At 45.1% G+C, this 9295-nt stretch overlaps 1 long non-coding RNA gene across 1 annotated transcript; it reads right to left on the bottom strand.

Annotated features, from left to right (window-relative positions):
- Nucleotides 1-301: 301 nt before the first annotated feature.
- On the bottom strand, nucleotides 302-6679 carry LOC147915891 (uncharacterized). The gene is made up of 4 exons (XR_015553757.1): nucleotides 6594-6679; nucleotides 4979-5186; nucleotides 1365-1431; nucleotides 302-695 (listed from the first exon to the last, which is right to left on the bottom strand). It is a non-coding gene; the product is annotated as an uncharacterized LOC147915891 (long non-coding RNA).
- Nucleotides 6680-9295: the final 2616 nt, after the last annotated feature.

Genomic DNA, 9295 nt, shown 5'->3' with positions numbered 1-9295 from the left:
AGAATTTTATTAGAGTTTTATAGGAAGTAGACTTGTTTTTAAATCTGAAAGGTATATTGCTATCTATCCGATAGAAACAATTATACATTTTACATAATTTTACTTTTCTAAGCATACTCTGGCCTTCTTTTTCTGATCTCATAAACTTCTCAAATTTCTTAGGAAATGAAAGATTCTAAAAATCCTAAAAGTTCCTGTTATTTCCTAAACAGCATGCAAAGCTGTTGCATAATCTCAGAAAAAGATAGACAGGACAGACCTTACAAATATATTTTAAAGTTCTGAAATGTAGACAAGAATATGTAAATTGAAAGTAAATTTATTTTAGTGAACTGGCAAGAAGGGAAAAAATATAGGGCCATATGTTACCATCAGTTTTGCTATGCATATTTGGGGGGAAAAAAATTTCTTAAGCCAAGCATTTTCAGTCCATAAAATGCCTTCTGTAGGTAACCACAAGCTGGCAAACTAGGAGGCAGGTGTCGAAAGTTAGAAATGAGGACAGTGCTTTTATTGGTGGCTGAGCAGAACAGGGAGCCTTGTCTCGGGGCAACGGAGAGGAGGGCAGGGAAGTTTTCCGTAAGTGGAGGCGGCGTCAGCAAGTAAAGAAGCTCGCGCTGGAAGCAGGAGTTCTCTGTCACCTTCTCTCCTCCTGTTGGTCTCTCTGCTCACAGAGGAGCAATTCTGAAAATAACCTGCAACATAAAGAATGTGTATTCCATCTCTCCTGTCTTTCTAGGCATTAAGTGATTTCTCCTTTCGTGGTTTGCTTCAATAAAAATATTACAGTACACAGGAGGTCACTGAGTTCCAGCCATAGGCAAAAAGAATAAATTATGTGGATTTTAATATAAAGAATATGCTGCAAGAAAGCAAGGCTTTCTCTGCTCTGACTATAATCTGTAGTGCTGTAACAATGCCAGGCATACAGTAGGTGTGCAATAATTTTTAAATGAATGAATGAATGAATAAATATTGTAAACAGCAATCATTTTGTGCATGATGCCAGGAGCTTATATATTTTAAATTACTAATTATTTTTCTCTGTGTATGTGTGTGTGTGTGTGTGTGTGTGTGTGTGTGATTATACTTGGACTCTGCACATTTCCACGAAAGATTAAAGATTGCTCAACAATGACATGATTTATGTGTGTACTCCTCTCGCATTTATGAAGATTTTCCCAGGGCTTGTAATAAATGAATTCAGAAGACAGAATTCCAACTATTTCAGAAGACAGAATTCTATTTTCTAACTGAGACCATAGGCAGACAAGCGACTGAATCTCTAAACTTCTATTTCTCAATCTATGAAGTGACAATAACACAGCTCTCATTGCATTCCTGTGAGGATTAAATGGACTTACGTGCACAAAATTGCTTGGCAGAATGTAAATACTGGATAAATACAAACAGCATCACTGAAGTTATTCTCTGAGAACAAAGAACACAGGTGAATTCAGAGATCATTCCATATTAGCAGTTATATGCCTCCTGGACTCCAAGGGGTTGAAAGTTTCAAGGCCCCGAATTCAGGGAACCAAGAGTCCTGGGTTCCAAGTCTAACTGTAGCATTGATCCTCTGTGAGACTTGCTAGAATTCTTGAGCCTTTCTGTACCTCAGTATGGTCACCTGGGCAATGGGGCCCTCATAGAGTTCCCTGAGGTTCTTTCTGCTATAATGTTTTATGGTTCTACGACAGAAAGAGTTTAATGAGACACCTGGAGCAGAATCCCAAACGCAAGACCAGATTTGAGGAAAGTGTTAGAAAAAAGAAGGGAGTGTTATTGGTCCCTTCTTGTGCCCCACTTACAGCCTCTTGGCCCCGCCTTCCTTCCAGTCATCACTGCAGCAGCCAGCTCCCCATGTGACCTGGCTGCACGATGGAGTCCTCAGGAGACCCAGCAGGCGCTTGCACGCGGGCACCGGGGAGTGTAAGGAGTCAAAGCCCAGGAGGAAAACCTCATCAATGGAGGACAAGAGCCAGAGGCCAGACCCCCACATCTACCCATCAAGTAGACATTTCTGAAGCGACTCCACAGGGCTTCTCAGAGGGTCCTGGTAGGATGAACCCCTAGTTCCCCTCGGCGGTGACCTGCTCAAGATTGCATCCTGCATTGACTTTCCCTCTTCCCTGTTTCATGCTTCCTAACCCACCACTCCCATTCCTTGGGGTCACTTCCCAAAATAAACTACCTGAACACAGCCCTTGTCTAAGCTATATTTTGTTGGTGGATCACAGACTAAGAAACAAATGGCCTTGAAGCAGACCCTCAGGATTGGATTTTGGAACTGGATCATTCACCAAACACTGAGATAAAGATCCCATCATTGCAGCAGCAGGTGAGGTTCTGCTAACCCCTGGCATGCTGTACCACCACGATTATTGAGGCTAGCACCAGAATTTAGTTAGAAGACTGAGCTTCATAAGAACCCCAAGGAAGCATTTAAAGAGGCTCTTGTCTTTTGCATCTGCAGGGCAGACTTTGCTGAAATTTAAGCCCTGGATTTAATTGTAAGGAGACAATTATAAAAGAGACTGAGTACATGGATTAAATAACTTTTATATATCAATGTCAAAGACCTGATAGAAAAATCATTGTCATTCTAAGACCTGAGATGGAGCATTTGGCACCAGGAGGTTAGACCATAAAGCTGTATGAAGAAAATCTATTGACATCAAAGCAATCATGTTTCAGGATTTAACATTCTAGCACAGAAACCTAGAACCGGTCTAAATATGTTGCTGGGATAGCACCTGGAAGCTTGGTCTACAATCAATAATATAGAGATGTCAGAACTGCCTTAGAGGATTAAGGAAAGAGTCATAAGCCTCAGAAAAAAGAAATAATATGATTATTATTTTTTTAATGTGAGACCAGAGAATCTACACATATGAGCCTGCTACATCAACAAAATTCTAGGGGTCAAAAAGTCTGGAGCAAGCTAAGACATGCCCAAACTCTCACCTAACCCTGTAAGAAGACCAGCTGTAGGACCTTGCACCCTCACTGCTAAGAGAGAGGCACAGCATGTAGTAAGCCCATTCAGATTTTGGAAACAGTGGACTCTGCACTTGGGAATACATCTCAGACCCATTTATCTGATGACACAGAAGGTTGCCTGTTTTGAGTAGACTTCAGAGCAAGTGATGGCATTACAGCAGTGCCTAACACCAGTGCAAGCTGCTCTGACCAGTGGGCCATAGGACACAGCAAACCCAATGGTTCTAGAGGTGTCTGTGGTGGGTTCTGATGCTGCATGGGCTGTCTGGCAAGTTCCAATAGGAGAGTCTTAATGCAGACACTATTCTCCATTTGAAAAGCAGTTCCTGGCTTGGCTACTAAGCCTTAGTGGAAGAAAGCCTTGACCATGGGGCATAGTGAATATGCCAGCAGAGCTGTCCATCCTGACCTGAATATTATCCTAACCACTGAGCCGTAAGTTTGGATAAATGAGGCAGTGATCCATTGTATGATGGATTGTGTGCAAGCAGGTCCAGAGAGTACATGGAAATTATATGAACATGTGGCCCAGAATCTCATTTCTCCTACCATTGTTGCACCAATGTTTTCCCTCAGCTAACATCTGAGGCCTCATAGGGTGTTGTCAGTAACATGTGGACCCAGTTCACCAATGAATTATCTCCATATGTTGGTACTAGTCAAATATGGACACCCAATGCACTACAGCCCGCCTCCAGAGGATCCTGAGATAGTGGTGAAGGGAAACCCTCACAGTCCTTTTCTGCTGTGATGTTCTGTGACAAGACAGGCACATGGGAGCCCTTGCAGCAGCATCCAGAACGGAGGCTCTATTTAAGAAGCATTTGAAAGGGAGGTGCACCGGGCTTCTCTTCTACTTGAGCCTTTGCTGCAGTCACCAGAAACACAGGATGAACCCTGAAGGCACCTGTCTCGGCTGCTCCAGATATCACTTGTTTTAGCTCTGGGGCTTCAGTGGCTCCACAGCAGTGTGGGGCACTTTTGGGAACTGCCAGGCACTTACATGTGAGCAGCCTGGAAATGAAAGGGAGATAATGTCCCGTTAACAACCCTTTTGTTAACTTCTTAAGAACCTTGAAAAAAGAGAAGACAACCTCAGATTAGCCAATTATCAACGCAAGTCATGCTGTGAGGGTCAGAGGGCCTCCAAGGTAGTGTTGAAAGAGACCCTCCAGGTACTAATGCAAGCACAGCTGGGAAGTGCAAGAATGTCACCTCCCCAGGAAATCGCTTCCCAAAACAAACCACCTCCAACCAAGCCCTTGTTGCAGACCCTTTTCCTGCTGGGAAGCTAGGCTAGACTAGAGAGGGAGGACAGGAAGCATGGTTCCTTAGCTGGAGACCTGGCTCTGAGATTCGGTAATTTACGAACCTATAGATTTAACACAAGAAACGGCAATAAACCCAAAAGATCACCTGCTGGTGCTGATAGCTTGCACCTCAGCCAAGAGAGTTTGCTTTGTCTGCTTTTCAGTGATGACAGGAGGGGGAAATTCCTCAGGGAAATAAGGGGGAGAGGATAAAAGACCTATCTAGGAAGGACTGCCCAGCCTGTCGCAATCTCTGAGGCCTGACCCTCCTCCATTCTAGACTGATCTTCAAGCCCATACTTGGATGAAAACACATAGTATCTTCTCAGGGGTTTCTTGATGGTTTCTCTGCTAATTCAGGAATGCCAATGCTCTCCTTGGTATTTCCTATATTGGTTTTGAAGAGGGAGCCCCCAGCCTGGGTTAGTTAGCCATCTTATCAGGAAGATACTTTAATGTTCAAATCAAAAATAAAATTCAACCATGTACTATCTATATGATCTTGAGAAACGTATTTACCTCAGTGTCCTCATCTGTACAACAAAGGGTTGTTATAAAGATCACATGACAGTGCTGTACCTGGAGCTGTGTCTGACACATAGCCATGCTCAGCCAACGTCAGCTGGGATTGTTAGTACATAGGAATTAAAGATCATACCACATACATTCAGTTGCTCCCACGTGGATCAAGGTCCTTCCTGGTGCCTGGGCAGTAGAAGGACCTACTCCCACGTTGAGTGCCTCTCACCGCAGCCCTGCCATTGACTCCAACGTGTGGAAACCCAACCAGAATAGGGGCCCAGAATGGAGGAGGAGTCACGTTGATGCTTAAGACTTGCTTCAGGAGGGCACACCTTCCCTAGAAACTTCTCCCTGTGGCAGGAAATAAAGTTAAATATACCATGTAAGAAGCAGGAGGAAACCAAGACCCACAAATGCCCTCAAAGTGTTAGAATTCAATTATTGTAGAATCAGAAACTCAGGCTTTGGAAACATCTTTTTTTTTTCTTTACTTTTGTATTTTCTGCAGTTTTTTCCTTCTCCTTTATTACTTGAAGGTTTCATCTGTTTGGTTATCCTTGGAAAAAAGTGTCATCATCTGAGCTAAGGTGTAAACAAGACAGCAGTGTGTCCCCAGAGCCTGGCGTGGTGGAGACAGGTCACCAAGGGGAAGCACCCCAGAGGAAGATCAGTGTCAGGCACACAGTGCGGATGGTGGTCCAGCTGAACAAGGCCACACAGAGACCTCCCCAGAGAGATCTCAAACCTTGGAGATTTTTGCAAGAGTTTATATAAAGGAGGCTAACCTCTTTTTTTGTGGTTGTTTTGCTTTATTTTATATTTTATTATTTTTTGTGTATGTGAGGAACATTAGCCCTGACCTAACATCTGTTGCCAATCCTTCTCTTTTTGCTGAGGAAGACTGGCCCTGGGCTAACAGCCGTGCCCATCTTCCTCCACTTTATAGGCGACACCGCCACAGCATGGCCTATCTACACAGAGTGAAATGATCACGACATTCAAGCCAGCTAACGTACCTTCTCCTCACATGGTTGCCACGTTCGTGTGTGAGGAGAGCACCTGAAATCTCCTCTTAGCCGTTCCCAGGACTCGGTACAGTGCTGTTAACTGTGGTCACCACACTCCACAGTAGACCTCTGGACCTACTCACCCTCCATAACTGCAGCTTGGTCCACTTTGACCAACGTCAGCCATTCCCACCTCCCCCCCCCCGGCGCCCGCCGTTCCACCCTCTGCTTCTGTGGAGATTCCTTTAGACTCTCTTAGATTCTACACAGAAGTGAGGTCATGCAGATCCTCTGGATGATTTCACTTCACATGATGTCCTCCAAGGTCACCCATATTGTTGCAAATGGCAGTATCTTACACGAGGCCAACCTCTTAAGGCAGCATCAGAATCAGGTACCTGCCATTTCTAACTGCCAAGGCCAAATACGAGTCAACATCCCCGAACACCCCCAGAGGTGTAAGCCTGTGGCTCCCTCTGTCGCCCTGAAATGGCACAGCATTCACGTGAGGGTCATCTCCGTCGCTCCTCTGTTCACTCGTTTTCGCAGAGCTACTAACATTAGTGTAGCCCGTGTCAGCGATGTCAGTAAACAAAGGAAAAGTTACAGTTGAGCCCGTTGTGGAGCTTCCTCCTCAAACATCACCAGTTCTGTCGCGAGGCTGCTGGCTCTGCATTTGCTCTTCCGTCTCCCAGAAGCTCCTGCCTCAGGACCCTTTGATTTCTTCCTTATGGACACCTCGGATCCTCACCTCCTTTCTTCTAAGCTTACGCTTCTTAGTCCATCATGTACGTCCTCTTGTCAAAATCAGCACGTCTCTGTCTCCATTTTCCTTCCTAGAGAGCAACAATAACAAACCCTGGGCTCGGAGGAATCCCCTCTGCATCCTTCACCCTTTCCAGCCTGAACCAGGGTGCTGAATGCTGTGTCCATCACTCAGTTCTGCAGGCTGCTGATATTACACACCTGAGTCTGCAGTCCTGACGCTGCCTGACCACCAACTACATCAGGGGTTCTCAACCCTGGCTACACGGTGGAATCCCGGGGAGCTTTTCAAAAACCCTGATTCCTGGGCCTCAGCCCAGACCAGTAAAATCAGATCCTCTGGTGGCGGGGCCCAGGCATCATTAATTTCCAAAACTCTCCCAAATGATTCTAATGCACAGCCAGGGTTTAGAGCAGTGTTCCCAGCCTTGGGAGCAAGTAACAATTACCTGGGAAGTTATTCAAAGTACTGATTCTGGGTGCCGCCCTCACATACTCTGATTTAATTGACCTGAGGTACAGCCTGGGAGTTCTGAGCCTCCAGGAGACTGCAGTGTGCAGACAAGGCTAAGACCCACTGGTCAGAGCCACTGTTCCTCAGGCCCCCAACCTTCCCCCCAACCCATAGCAGACGATGACCTTGCCTCCTCTTCACAGAGAAAGTAGGCTCTACCAGAAAATCACCCCCACCCTTCCTTTCTGCCCCGCAGCTACGGACTGACCTCCTCTCCGTGGGTAGCCCCCCGTTGTCTTTTCTGGCTCTGTCGCTTCCCACTTCCTCTATGACTTCACTCCATCAGTTACCCTCCTTTCGCTGTCTGCTTCCCCTTGGTACTTAACACGCTCCACTCTCACTCCTTCTAGAGGAAACCCTTCCTCCTCTGACATCTGCTTCCAATCACCCTCCTGTCTCCACCGCCCCTTCAGAAGCCAACATCTTGAAGCTATCGTGCACCCTGCTGTCTCCTCTTCTTCACATAGTTGTCACCCCTTCACACGTGACCATCTGTTTATTCCCAACAACTCCAAGCAACCAGTGACCTGTCACTAAACCCAGCACACTCTTCTCAATCTTTATCCTCGTTAAATTCTCAGCAACATCTGACCCAGCTGACCTCACCCCAACTTCTTGAAACCCTCCACCTCTCCTTGGTTCGAATACCCGCCCACTCTCCAGGTTCCCCTCAGCTCTTTCAGCTGCAGTCACGGGCTCTGCTTCCTGCTCTTTTAAATGCTCAGGTCCCCCAGGCTTCTGCCATCAGCCCCTACTTCTCACGTCACGTGTTCATTGTCTCCCGTGGCTTCAACTTCATACGATATGCTGGTCACTCCTTTGTGGGTCTGAAACTCAACCCACAAATGCAGATAGTTAAGAACTACAGGTCACTTTAAATTCCATCTCAGAGACGTTATTCTACTGACTGATAGAAGAAAACTTTAGTTCTCCTAGGGGTCCCCACAAGTAACGCTGCAGCTCTGGGGTCGTAGGCAGTGCTAAGGCAGTGGGGTTAGGGTGGGGAGCCAAGCAGTATGTCTGATACCACTGGACCTCAAACATCTCCCCCAGCCTGGCCAACAGTTCATGTTCAGGGTGAAGAGCCTTTCTGTGTTTCCTTATTACACTTAGGACGCAAGGACTCTACTGCCCTTCTCCTTGCAGGGTACGAATTTCCCCTGGAGTACCTCTCTGGCTCTCAGTCTCTCTCTCTGTCTCTCTGGCTCTCTCTCTCCCCGCTGCCCCACCTGCTCCTCTGCCGCCCGCAGTTCCATTCCTCACCTCACTGACTTCTCATTGTATTCCTCTAGGAAAACTTTCCTGACCCCACCTAAGTTTTTCTGCAAGTTAAATCACTATATTATAGCTGATAATGATGCAATTAGGGAAATGGTCCCCGAGAATAAACTTTAACTCTAAATTTAATAAAACCATACATCAAATTAGTTGAAAATATGTGAAAAGAACTTACCACGGTGATAAACACATAGGGAACACTTAATAAATGATAGCTATTCATACTTCATTATTTAGAAATAATTTCTGATATTACATTTAAAATAAATGATTGAACAAACAAATATTAAAACGTAAATGCCAAGCAATGGGCATTGTTATTTAATGTTTGGCATAAGGGTGTCATGCCTAATGACAGTTTAAATGAACCAAAAAAAAAAAAAAAACCCCAGACAGAAGAATCACTCAGCTTTCATCAGTGTTCTAGGATGAAAGAACATTAGTGAGAGAGCCAGGTGATTTTGTGTGACTGTATGTAAAGCATTTGGAAATTCTGAGCCTGGCTTTTTCATGAGGACAATGAGAAACCAGGCTTGTTTATTTCAAAGATCCTTTCCAACCCTAAACATATTCAATGCTACAAAAATAATTTCACATAGTCACCATCCAGCTTAGGATAGAGAACGTTCCTAATAACACTGTCTCTGCCATGTGCCCTCAGAGACTGCACTGCCCTCCCCTTCCATGCGGAGGAGTCCCCTGTTCTGAGTGTTTTCATGAATGAATGAATGCATTTCTAAGCAATATATTGTTAACTTCTGTGTGTTTTGAACTTTCTAAAATTGCATCACGCTGTGTGCAATTTCTGAATTGGTTTTTTTTCCTTATGCTTATGAGATTCATACATTAGATGTATACTAATGATGGGATTTTAACGTCTATATTCATGAGTGAAA

This window comes from Ceratotherium simum, chromosome 12, assembly GCF_057802395.1.
Source record: "Ceratotherium simum simum isolate JZ-2026a chromosome 12, ASM5780239v1, whole genome shotgun sequence".
Lineage (NCBI taxonomy): Eukaryota > Metazoa > Chordata > Mammalia > Perissodactyla > Rhinocerotidae > Ceratotherium > Ceratotherium simum.
Note: the sequence above shows the minus strand (reverse complement) of the source record. Positions and strands in the feature narration are given on the sequence as shown.